Here is a 13102-nt window from a genome sequence, read left to right as displayed (position 1 = left end):
GGAGTTTGCCAAAAGGCACCTAAAGACTCAGACCATGAGAAACAAGATTGTCTGGTCTGATGAAACCAAGATTGAACTATTTGGCCTGAATGCCAAGCGTCACATCTGAAGGAAACCAAAGGTGAAGCATGGTGGTGGCAGCATCATGCTGTGGGGATGTTTTTCAGCGGCAAGGACTGGGAGACTAGTCAGGATCGAGGGAAAGATGAACGGAGCAAAGTGCAGAGAGATCCTTGATGAAAACCTGCTCCAGAGCGCTCAGGACCTCAGACTGGGGCTAAGGTTCACCTTCCAACAGGACAACGACCCTAAGCACACAGCCAAGACAACGCAGGAGTGGCTTCGGGACAAGTCTCTGAATGTCCTTGGGTGGCCCAGCCAGAGCCCGGACTTGAACCCGATCGAACATCTCTAGAGACCTGAAAATAGCTGTGCAGAGATTCTCCCCATCCAATCTGACACATCTTGAGAAGATCTGCAGAGATTAATGGGAGAAAGTCCCCAAATACAGGTGTGCCAAGCTTGTAGCGTCATACCCAAGAAGACTCAAAGCTGTAATTGCTGCCAAAGGAGCTTCAACAAAGTACTGAGTAAAGGGTCTGAATACTTATGTAAATGATATATTTCAGGTTTTTATTTTTAATAAATTTGCAAACATTTCTAAACATGTTTTTGCTTTGTCATTATGGGTTATTGTGTGTAGATTGATGAGGGGAAAAAAACGATTTAATCAATTTCAGAATAAGGCTGTAACGTAACAGAATGTGGAACAAGTGAAGTGGTCTGTATATGTACATTAATAAATGGCTAATGACATTAAACTTAAAACATGTCTTTCAAGGCCAATAAACACAACATCAACATACACCGCTTAGAGAGGGAAACCAAATACTTGGATTCAGTTAAGAACAAATTCTTATTTACAATGACGGCCTACCCCGGCCAACCCTAACCCGGACAACGCTTGGCCAATTGTGCGCCGCCCTATGGGACTCCCAATCACGGCCGGTTGTGATATAGCCTGGAATCAAACCAGTGTCTGTAGTGACGCCTCTTGCGCTGAGATGCAGTGCCTTAGACCGCTGCACCGCTTGGGAGGCCCAGTGAACTACCTTTGTGAATTGTTTATTTAAAAATATGTTTTATTCAGATTTTTCAGAGGGTGCTGCAGCACCCTCAGCACACCCACGGCTATGCCCATAACATGATACAGACACCACCATACTAGAAAATATGAAGAGTGGTACTCAGTGTTGTGTTGGATTTGCCCCAAACATAACACTTGGTATTCAGGATATAAAGTTTATTTCTTGGCCACATGTTTAGCAGTTTTACTTTAGTGCCTTATTTTAAACAGGATGCATGTTTTGGAAATGTTTTATTCTGTACAGGTTTCCTTCTTTTTACTCTGTTATTTATGTTAGTATTGTGGAGTAACTTAACTGAGGATGGATCAACAACATTATTCTCCTATCACAGCCATTAAACTCTGCTACTGTTTGGCCTCATGGTGAAATCCCTGAGCGTTTTCATTCCTCTCTGGCAACTGAGTTAGGAAGGGTGCCTGTATTTTTGTAGTGACTGGGTGTATTGATACAACATCTAAAGCCTTATTAATAACTTCATCATGCTCAAAGGGATATTCAATGTCTGCTTTTTTATTTTACTCATCTAGTAATACGTGCCCTTCTTTGGGAGGCATTGGAAAACCTTCCTGGCCTTAGTAGTTAAATCTAGTTTTGAAATCCACTGCTCGACTGAGGGACCTTACAGATAATTGTATGTGTGGGATACAGAGATGAGGTAGTCATTCAAACAATCATGTTAAACATTATTATTTCACACAGAGTGAGTACATGTAACTTATTATGTAACTTGTTAAGCACATTTTTACTCCTGAACTTAATTAGGCTTGCCATAACAAAGGGGGTTGAATACTTATTGACTCAAGACATTTCAGCTTTTCATTTTGTATTAATTTGTAAACATTCTAAAAACATAATTCCAATTTGACATTATGGGGTATTGTGTGTAGGCCAGTAACACAAAATCTAAATTTAATCCATTTTAAATTCAGGCTTTAACATAACAAAATGTGGGAAAGGTCAAGGGGTGTAAATACATCTGAAGGCCCTGTATGTGTCAGTCCATGTAATTTACTGTTTAAAGAAATAGTTAGATATGTGTTATCTTTACTGGAAAATAAATTATTGCATTTCTCAGCAACGTGGGTGGCTTTATATTACAGTCAGGAGAAATTTGATCTTTGGCTGTTGAACGATCACACGAAATGACATTGAAGAGTGTAGAAGAGTGTCGACAAAGCCTGGGGGGTGACCGTTTCCTTCGATACTGAGCCTAAATGAATGGAAGTGATAGCCAGGTTGAATGAGTATACTTCAGGGAAGTCCACACCGGGAGAGAGAGGGTCTAAATGGCTTCCAGACACAATGGTCAGTTACTGATTTATTTCAAAGCTTTTCAGCGTATTGTTTTTAGTTGTCTCACATTGTATTTAAATTTGTTTATTGTTGACTTCATGAAGCAGAGGAGAGAACACGCCTCGATCCACATCAATGGGACTGCCATAGAGAGTGTTTTAAGTTCCTCAGCATCCACATCGCCAAGCACTTGACATGGACCAGCAACACCACCACTCTTGTCAAGAGGGCTCAACAGCGTCTCTAAGGCGGCCGAAGAACATACTACCGCTGCACCATCGAGAGCATCCTGACCGGTTGCATCACGGCCTGCTACAGGAATTTCTCCACCCACGACCGCAAGGCCCTCTAGTACATCACTGGGTCCCTGTTCACAAGGCACTCTAGTACATCACTGGGTCCCTGTTCACAAGGCACTCTAGTACATCACTGGGTCCGTGTTCACAAGGCCCTCTAGTACATCACTGGGTCCGTGTTCACAAGGCACTCTAGTACATCACTGGGTCCGTGTTCACAAGGCCCTCTAGTGCATCACTGGGTCCGTGTTCACAAGGCACTCTAGTGCATCACTGGGTCCCTGTTCACAAGGCCCTCTAGTGCATCACTGGGTCCGTGTTCACAAGGCCCTCTAGTGCATCACTGGGTCCGTGTTCACAAGGCCCTCTAGTACATCACTGGGTCCGTGTTCACAAGGCCCTCTAGTACATCACTGGGTCCGTGTTCACAAGGCCCTCTAGTGCATCACTGGGTCCGTGTTCACAAGGCCCTCTAGTGCATCACTGGGTCCCTGTTCACAAGGCACTCTAGTACATCACTGGGTCCGTGTTCACAAGGCACTCTAGTGCATCACTGGGTCCGTGTTCACAAGGCACTCTAGTGCATCATTGGGTCCGTGTTCCATCCATGACATCTACTTGAAATGGTGTCTGAGGAAGTCCCGCAACATCATCAAGGACCCCACACTCCCCAGCAATGAGCTGTTCTCTCCATTATTGGAGCATGAGGTCTGATACCAACAGGCTGAGACAGTTTCTATCTACTAGCCTTCAGACTGCTGAACACTTTAAACAGACTGACCACCTACTCTTATTCTTCTCACCTTAGCACACCCCAAACCTAACACTAGATCCTAACCCTAACACTAATTCTAACCTTAACCCTAAACCTAACCCTAGATCATAAACCTAACACTAATTCTAACCTTAACCCTAAACCTAACCCTAGATCATAATTCTAACACTAATTCTAACCCTAACCCTAAACCTAACCCTAGATCATAAACCTTTCTATTAAGGTTTCTTTACTTTTACTCAAGTAAGTACTTTTTCCACCACTGTCCACTGCAGCATAGAAGCCAGGATGTCCATGTGTCAACCAGGTCCCCATGCCTTTGTCATGGTCCTCCCTGTAAACTCACACAAAGGCAGGGAGTGGACAGTAGGGGGCCTCCTTGAGCTTCTATACCACACTGTGGAGGCACATGACACTGAGGGGCAGGTCACTAGATGAACACAAAGCGAGACATGGATTTTCTCCAGGAGATGGTGGAGAAGTGGAGAAATAGATACCATGCTATTAACACCAGGGCAATGCCTGGGACCAGTGGCGGATTTAGGTATATGCAACATGGGCAGCCGCCCAGGGCGGTATCTTGCCGGGGGTGGCACGGGGCGCCCGCACAATTAAAAAATATATATAATAACAATAATATATATTATATTATAATATTCGGAATGGTGACATTTGCACGATCGGTTTTATATCGCTTATTTGCACGTCACGTCAATGATATCATGTCACTGTGTGGGACTGTGGGTCAATTAACCTTGTCGGAGTGGGCGCCCTGATTCTAGTTTGTGAGCTAGGCAGGCTACTGCCTGGGAAGGTCTCCGACTCAGAAGTACGAGATGGGGAGGGAGGCGGGGGTAGGTTTACCTCAGGTCTCCCCTCTGGAAGCCCAAGGTTGGGGGAGCGGGAGAATCTATCAAATAACGCACCTCTAAATTTGTACAGTACTAATGCAATTAGTTGTGCAATTTAGTTTGTGTGTTTCTTGTTGGAAGTGCAGTAGTGTAAAAATCAGGTTCTCTTCTTCTTCATAAGTATGTTATTCTATTTGTGTGATATAGGATTTGAGCAATTTAGTTTTATTTGTGTGTTTTTTGTTAGCAATAGTGTAATTTTTTAAAACTAGGTAAGTCAGTTAAGAACAAATTCTTATTTACAATGACAACCTAAGAACAATGGGTTAACTGCCTTGTTCAGGGGCAGAACAACAGATTTTTACCTTGTCAGCTGAGGGATTCAATCTAGCAACTTTTCAGTTACTGGCCCAATGCTCTAACCACTAGGCTACCTGCCAGCCGTCTTTTTTGTTTGGGTTTATATACTACAATTTGTTTCTATTTGTCTTTGTTACTTTTAAAACAATATTTATGAGTCTTATTTTTGTATATAATTTTAAATTTATATAGTTTTAAATGTTATGATTATTTATTTGTGTTGTTCCACATGTCTGAATAAAAATGACAGTTAGTGCAGAATGGGGTTCGCCCAGGGAGCCATACAAGCTAGAACCACCACTGCCTGGGACAATGACATCACTCAGGACCCAGAGCCTCTGAGGATGATAGATGAAATGGTGGAAGAACAGTGAGGGCAGTGGTCTTGGTTATGTTGTCATGAATTCAAATTTTTCAATGGCCGTTGAGGTAAAGAGGTCGGCAGAGGGCGAGCCTGAGAAGGATGAAGGTGCAGAGACAGAGGGACACACTCAGATCTTTTTACCAAATAATTTCCCCCAAAACCTAGCCTTACATATTCTGTGCCTTATATGAAATCATGCAAATAGATTATATGAGCTGGGTCTGTGAGGGCTCCATTAAGGACAGCAAGAGGGACTGCTAATGGAGCTGAGTCTGTGAGGGCTCCACTAAGGACAGCAAGAGGGACTGCTAATGGAGCTGGTCTGTGAGGGCTCCAATAAGGGCAGCAACATGGACTGCTAATGGAGCTGGGTCTGGGTCTATATTTTATATAACAGTCTTGAAGGAGTTCCCATAAATGCTGAGCACTTGTTGGCTGCTTTTCCTTCACTCTGCGGTCTATCTCATCCCAAACCATCTCAATTGGGTTGAGGTCAGGTTATTGTGGAGGCCAGTTCATCTGATGCAGCACTCCATCACTCTCCTTCTTGGTCAAATAGTCCTTACACAGCCTGGAGGTATGTTGGGTCATTGTCCTGTTGAAAAACAAATGATAGTCCCACTAAGCGCAAACCAGATGGGATGGCGTATCGCTGGAGAATGCTGTGGTAGCCATGCTGGTTAAGTGTACCTTGAATTCTAAATAAATCACAGACAGTGTCACCAGCAAAGCACTCCCACACCATCACATCTCCTTCTCCATGCTTCACGGTAGGAACCACACATGTGGAGATAATCTGTTCACCTACTCTGCGTCTCACAAAGACACAGCGGTTGGAACCAACAATCTCAAATTTGGACTCATCAGACCAATCAATCAATCAATCAAATGTATTTATAAAGCCCTTCTTACATCAGCTGATGTCACAAAGTGCTGTACAGAAACCCAGCCTAAAACCCCAAACAGCAAGCAATGCAGGTGTAGAAGCACGGTGGCTAGGAAAAACTTCCTAGAAAGGCCAGAACCTAGGAAGAAACCTAGAGAGGAACCAGGCTATGAGGGGTGGCCAGTCCTCTTCTGGCTGTGCCGGGTGGAGATTATAACAGAACATGGCCAAGATGTTCAAATGTTCATAGACTGGGGACAGCAAGGAGTCATTAGGCCAGGTAGTCCTGAGGCATGGTCCTAGGGCTCAGGTCCTCAGAAAGAAAGAAAGAAAGAAAGAAAGAAAGAAAGAAAGAAAGAAAGAAAGAAAGAAAGAAAGAAAGAAAGAAAGAAAGAAAGAAAGAAAGAAAGAAAGAAAGAAAGAAAGAAAGAAGAGGGTATTAGAGAGAGCATACCTATATTCACACAGGACACTGGATAAGACAGGAGAAATACTCCAGATAACAGACTGACCCTTGCCCCCCGACACATAAACTATTGCAGCATAAATACTGGAGGCTGAGACAGGAGGGGTCGGGAGACACTGTGGCCCCGTCTGACAACACCCCCGGAAAGGGCCAAACAGGCAGGATATAACCCCACCCAATTTGCCAAAGCACAGTCCCCACACCACTAGAGGGATATCATCAACCACAAATTTACCATCCTGAGACAAGGCCAAGTATAGCCCACAAAGATCTCCCCCATGGCACAATCTAAGGGGGGTCGCCAACCCAAACAGGAAGATCACGTCAGTGACTCAACCCACTCAAGTGACGCACCCCTCCTAGGGACGGTATGGAAGAGCACCAGTAAGCCAGTGACTCAGCCCCTGTAATAGGGTTTGAGGCAGAGAATCCCAGTGGAGAGAGGGGAACCGGCCAGGCAGAGACAGCAAGGGCGGTTCGTTGCTCCAGTGCCTTTCCATTCACCTTCACACTCCTGGGCCAGACTACGCTCAATCATAGGACCTACTGAAGAGATGAGCCTTCAATAAAGACTTAAAGGTTGAGACCGAGTCTGTGTCTCTCACATGGATAGGCAGACCATTCCATAAAAATTGCGCTCTATAGGAGAAAGCGCTGCCTCCAGCTGTTTGCTTAGAAATTCTAGTGACAGTAAGGAGGCCTGTATCTTGTGATCGTAGCGTACGTGTAGGTATGTACGGCAGGACCAATGTGTGTTGCATAGCAGTGAAAAGTTGTGTGTCGTCCGCAAAGCATTGAAAATTAACATTATGTTTCTGAATAACATCACCAAGAGGTAAAATATATAGTGAAAACAATAGTGGTCCTAAAACGGAGCCTTGGGGAACACCAAAAATTACAGTAGATTTGTCAGAGGACAACCCATCCACACAGACAAACTGATATCTTTCCGACAGATAAAATCTAAACCAGGCCAGAACTTGTCCATGTAGACCAATTTGGGTTTCCAATCTCTCCAAAAGAATGTGGTGTTCGATGGTATCAAAAGCAGCACTAAGGTCTAGGAGCACGAGGACAGATGCAGAGCCTCGGTCTGATGACATCAATAGGTAATTTACCACCTTCACTAGTGCAGTCTCAGTGCTATGATGGGGTCTAAAACCAGACTGAAGTGTTTAGTATACATTGTTTGTCTTCAGGAAGGCAGTGAGTTATTGCGCAACAGCATTTTCTAACATTTTTGAGAGGAATGGGAGATTCGATATAGGCCAATAGTTTTTCATATTTTCTGGGTCAAGGTTTGGCTTTTTCAAGAGAGGCTTTATTACTGCCACTTTTAGTGAGTTTGGTACACATCCGATGGATAGAGAGCCGTTTATTATGTTCAACATAGGAGGATCAAGCACAGGAAGCAGCATTTTCAGTAGTTTAGTTGGAATAGGGTCCAGTATGCAGCTTGAAGGTTTAGAGGCCATGATTATTTTCATCAATGTGTCAAGAGATATAGTATTAAAAAACTTGTGTCTCTCCCTTGATCCTAGGTCCTGGCAGAGTTGTGCAGACTCAGGACAACTGAGCTTTGGAGGAATACACAGATTTAAAGAGGAGTCCGTAATTTGCTTTCTAATGATCAGAATTTTTTTTATCAAAAAAGTTCATTTATTTATCACTGCTGAAGTGAAAGCCATCCTTTCTTTGGGAATGCTGCTTTTTAGTTAGCTTTGCGACAGTATCAACAATAAATGTTGGATTGTTCTTATTTTCCTCAATTAAGTTGGAAAAATAGGATGATCGAGCAGCAGTGATCGCTCTTCGATACTGCATGCTACTGTCTTTCCAAGCTAGTCAGAAGACTTCCTGTTTGGTGTAGCGCCATTTCCGTTCCAATTTTTTCGAAGCTGGTTTCAGAGCTCGGGCATTTTCTGTATACCAGGGAGCTAGTTTCTTATGACAATTTTGTTTGGTTTTTAGGGGTGCGAATGCATCTAGGGTATTACGCAAGGTTAAATTGAGTTCCTTAGTTAGGTGGTTAACTGATTTTTGTACTCTGACGTCCTTGGGTAGGTGGAGGGAGTCTGGAAGGGCATCTAGGAATCTTTGGGTTGCCCGAGAATTTATAGCATGGCTTTTGATGATCCTTGGTTGGGGTATGAGCAGATTATTTACTGAGATTGCAAACGTAATAAAATGGTGGTCCGATAGTCCAGGATTATGAGGAAAAATATTAAGATCCACAACATGTATTCCACGGGACAAAACTAGGTCCAGAGTATGACTGTGGCAGTGAGTAGGTCCAGAGACATGTTGGACAAAATCCACTGAGTCGATGATGGCTCCGAAAGCCTTTTGGAGTGGGTCGGCAGACTTTTCCATGTGAATATTAAAGTCACCAAAAATGTGAATATTATCTGCCATGACTACAAGGTCCAATAGGAATTCAGGGAACTCAGTGAGGAACGCTGTATATGGCCCAGGAGGCCTGTAAACAGTAGCTATAAAAAGTGATTGAGTAGGCTGCATAGATTTCATGACTAGAAGCTCAAAAGATGAAAATGTTTTTGTTTTTTTATTGAAATTTGCTATCGTAAATGTTAGCAACACCTCCGCGGGGGATATGGTATCTAGTGAGGTGAGGCCTCACTTAACACAGTAAATTCATAAGGCTTAAGCCATGTTTCAGTCAGGCCAACACAGATCTAACATTATATAGCCCTATTTTGAGATGTGCGATATCACAATCTCTTTTAATAATGACAGGAATGGAGGTCTTTATTCCAGTGAGATTGCTAAGGCGAACACCGCCATGTTTAGTTTTGCCCAACATAGATCGAGGCACAGACACGGTCTCAATGGGGATAGCTGAGCTGACTACAATGACTGTGCTAGCGGCAGACTCCACTAAGCTGGCAGGCTGGCTAACAGTGCGACTGCACTTGAAGAAACTTTCAAAGTTCTTGAGATTTTCCGGATTGACTTACCTTCATGTCTTAAAGTAATGATGGACTGTCGTTTCTCTTTGCTTATTTGAGCTGTTCTTGCCATAATATGGACTTGATCTTTTACCAAATAGGGCTATCTTCTGTATACCATCCCTACCTTGTCACAACACAACTGATTGGCTCAAACACATTAGGAAGGAAAGAAATTCTACAAATTAACAAGGCACACCTGTTGATTTAAACCCATTCCAGGTGACTACCTCATGAAGCTGGTTGAGAGAATACCAAGAATGTGCAAAGCTGTCATTAAGGCAAAGGGTGGCTACTTTGAAGAATCTCAAATCTCAAATATATTTTGTTTTTTTTAACACTTTTTTGGTTGCAGCATGATTCCATATTCCACTTCTGACTGGTACTGTGTGTGTATGTATATATATATATATATATATGACTTGTGTGTGTGTGTGTATATATATATACTGCTCAAAAAAATAAAGGGAACACTAAAATAACACATCCTAGATCTGAATGAATGAAATAATCTTATTAAATACTTTTTTCTTTACATAGTTGAATGTGCTGACAACAAAATCACACAAAAATAATCAATGGAAATCCAATTTATCAACCCATGGAGGTCTGGATTTGGAGTCACACTCAAAATGAAAGTGGAAAACCACACTACAGGCTGATCCAACTTTGATGTAATGTCCTTAAAACAAGTCAAAATGAGGCTCAGTAGTGTGTGTGGCCTCCACGTGCCTGTATGACCTCCCTACAACGCCTGGGCATGCTCCTGATGAGGTGGCGGATGGTCTCTTGAGGGATCTCCTCCCAGACCTGGACTAAAGCATCCGCCAACTCCTGGACAGTCTGTGGTGCAACATGGCATTGGTGGATGGAGCGAGACATGATGTCCCAGATGTGCTCAATTGGATTCAGGTCTGGGGAACGGGCGGGCCAGTCCATAGCATCAATGCCTTCCTCTTGCAGGAACTGCTGACACACTCCAGCCACATGAGGTCTAGCATTGTCTTGCATTAGGAGGAACCCAGGGCTAACCGCACCAGCATATGGTCTCACAAGGGGTCTGAGGATCTCATCTCGCTACCTAATGGCAGTCAGGCTACCTCTGGCAAGCACATGGAGGGCTGTGCGGCCCCCCAAAGAAATGCCACCCCACACCATGACTGACCCACCGCCAAACCGGTCATGCTGGAGGATGCTGCAGGCAGCAGAACGTTCTCCACGGCGTCTCCAGACTCTGTCACGTCTGTCACATGTGCTCAGTGTGAACCTGCTTCATCTGTGAAGAGCACAGGGCGCCAGTGGCGAATTTGCCAATCTTGGTGTTCTCTGGCAAATGCCAAACGTCCTGCACGGTGTTGGGCTGTAAGCACAACCCCCACCTGTGGACGTCGGACCCTCATACCACCCTCATGGAGTCTGTTTCTGACCGTTTGAGCAGACACATGCACATTTGTGGCCTGCTGGAGGTCATTTTGCAGGGCTCTGGCAGTGCTTCTCCTGCTCCTCCTTGCACAAAGGCGGAGGTAGCGGTCCTGCTGCTGGGTTGTTGCCCTCCTACGGCCTCCTCCACATCTCCTGATGTACTGGCCTGTCTCCTGGTAGCGCCTCCACGCTCTGGACACGACGCTGACAGACACAGCAAACCTTCTTGCCACAGCTCGCATTGATGTGCCATCCTGGATGAGCTGCACTACCTGAGCCGCGTGTGTGGGTTGTAGACTCCGTCTCATGCTACCACTAGAGTGAAAGCACCGCCAGCATTCAAAAGTGACCAAAACATCAGCCAGGAAGCATAATAACTGAGAAGTGGTCTGTGGTCACCACCTGCTGAACCACTCCTTTATTGGGGGTGTCTTGCTAATTGCCTATAATTTCCACCTGTTGTCTATTCCATTTGCACAACAGCATGTGAAATTTATTGTCAATCAGTGTTGCTTCCTAAGTGGACAGTTTGATTTCACAGAAGTGTGATTGACTTGGAGTTACATTGTGTTGTTTAAGTGTTCCTTTTATTTTTTTGAGCAGTGTGTATATATATATATATATATATATATATATATATATATATATATATATATATATATATATATGACTGACCTTCATGTCAAACCTAGATTATATAAAACTTTGACAACCCTCCCCTATTTTGGACATATACACTGCTCAAAAAAATAAAAGGAACACTTAAACAACACAATGTAACTCCAAGTCAATCACACTTCTGTGAAATCAAACTGTCCACTTACGAAGCAACACTGATTGACAATAAATTCCACATGCTATTGTGCAAATGGAATAGACAACAGGTGGAAATTATAGGCAATTAGCAAGACATCCCCAATAAAGGAGTGGTTCTGCATGTGGGGACCACAGACCACTTCTCAGATCCTATGCTTCCTGGCTGATGTTTTGGTCACTTTTGAATGCTGGCGGTGCTTTCACTCTTGTGGTAGCATGAGACGGAGTCTACAACCCACACAAGTGGCTCAGGTAGTGCAGCTCATCCAGGATGGCACATCAATGCGAGCTGTGGCAAGAAGGTTTGCTGTGTCTGTCAGCGTAGTGTCCAGAGCATGGAGGCGCTACCAGGAGACAGGCCAGTACATTAGGAGACGTGGAGGAGGCCGTAGGAGGGCAACAACACAGCAGCAGGACCGCTACCTCCGCCTTTGTGCAAGGAGGAGCAGGAGAAGCACTGCCAGAGCCCTGCAAAATGACCTCCAGCAGGCCACAAATGTGCATGTGTCTGCTCAAATTGTCAGAAACATACTCCACGAGGGTGTTATGAGGGCCCGACGTCCACAGGTGGGGGTTGTGCTTACAGCCCAACACCGTGCAGGACGTTTGGCATTTGCCAGAGAACACCAAGATTGGCAAATTCGCCACTGGCACCCTGTGCTCTTCACAGATGAAAGCAGGTTCACACTGAGCACATGACAGACGTGACAGAGTCTGGAGACGCCGTGGAGAACGTTCTGCTGCCTGCAACATCCTCCAGCATGACCGGTTTGGCGGTGGGTCAGTCATGGTGTGGGGTGGCATTTCTTAGTGGGGCCGCACAGCCCTCCATGTGCTCGCCAGAGGTAGCCTGACTGCCATTAGGTACCGAGATGAGATCCTCAGACCACTTGTGAGACCATATGCTGGTGCGGTTGGCCCTGGGTTCCTCCTAATGCAAGACAATGCTAGACCTCATGTGGCTGGAGTGTGTCAGCAGTTCCTGCAAGAGGAAGGAATTGATGCTATGGACTGGCCTGCCCGTTCCCCAGACCTGAATCCAATTGAGCACATCTGGGACATCATGTCTCGCTCCATCCACCAACGCCACGTTGCACCACAGACTGTCCAGGAGTTGGCGGATGCTTTAGTCCAGGTCTGGGAGGAGATCCCTCAAGAGACCATCCGCCACCTCATCAGGAGCATGCCCAGGCGTTTTAGGGAGGTCATACAGGCAGGCGGAGGCCACACACACTACTGAGCCTCATTTTGACTTGTTTTAAGGACATTACATCAAAGTTGGATCAGCCTGTAGTGTGGTTTTCCACTTTCGTTTTGAGTGTGACTCCAAATCCAGACATCCATGGGTTGATAAATTGGATTTCCATTGATTATTTTTGTGTGATTTTGTTGTCAGCACATTCAACTATGTAAAGAAAAAAGTATTTAATAAGATTATTTATTTCATTCAGATCTA

Source organism: Salmo salar, chromosome ssa21 (genome assembly GCF_905237065.1).
Source record: "Salmo salar chromosome ssa21, Ssal_v3.1, whole genome shotgun sequence".
Lineage (NCBI taxonomy): Eukaryota > Metazoa > Chordata > Actinopteri > Salmoniformes > Salmonidae > Salmo > Salmo salar.
Note: the sequence above shows the minus strand (reverse complement) of the source record.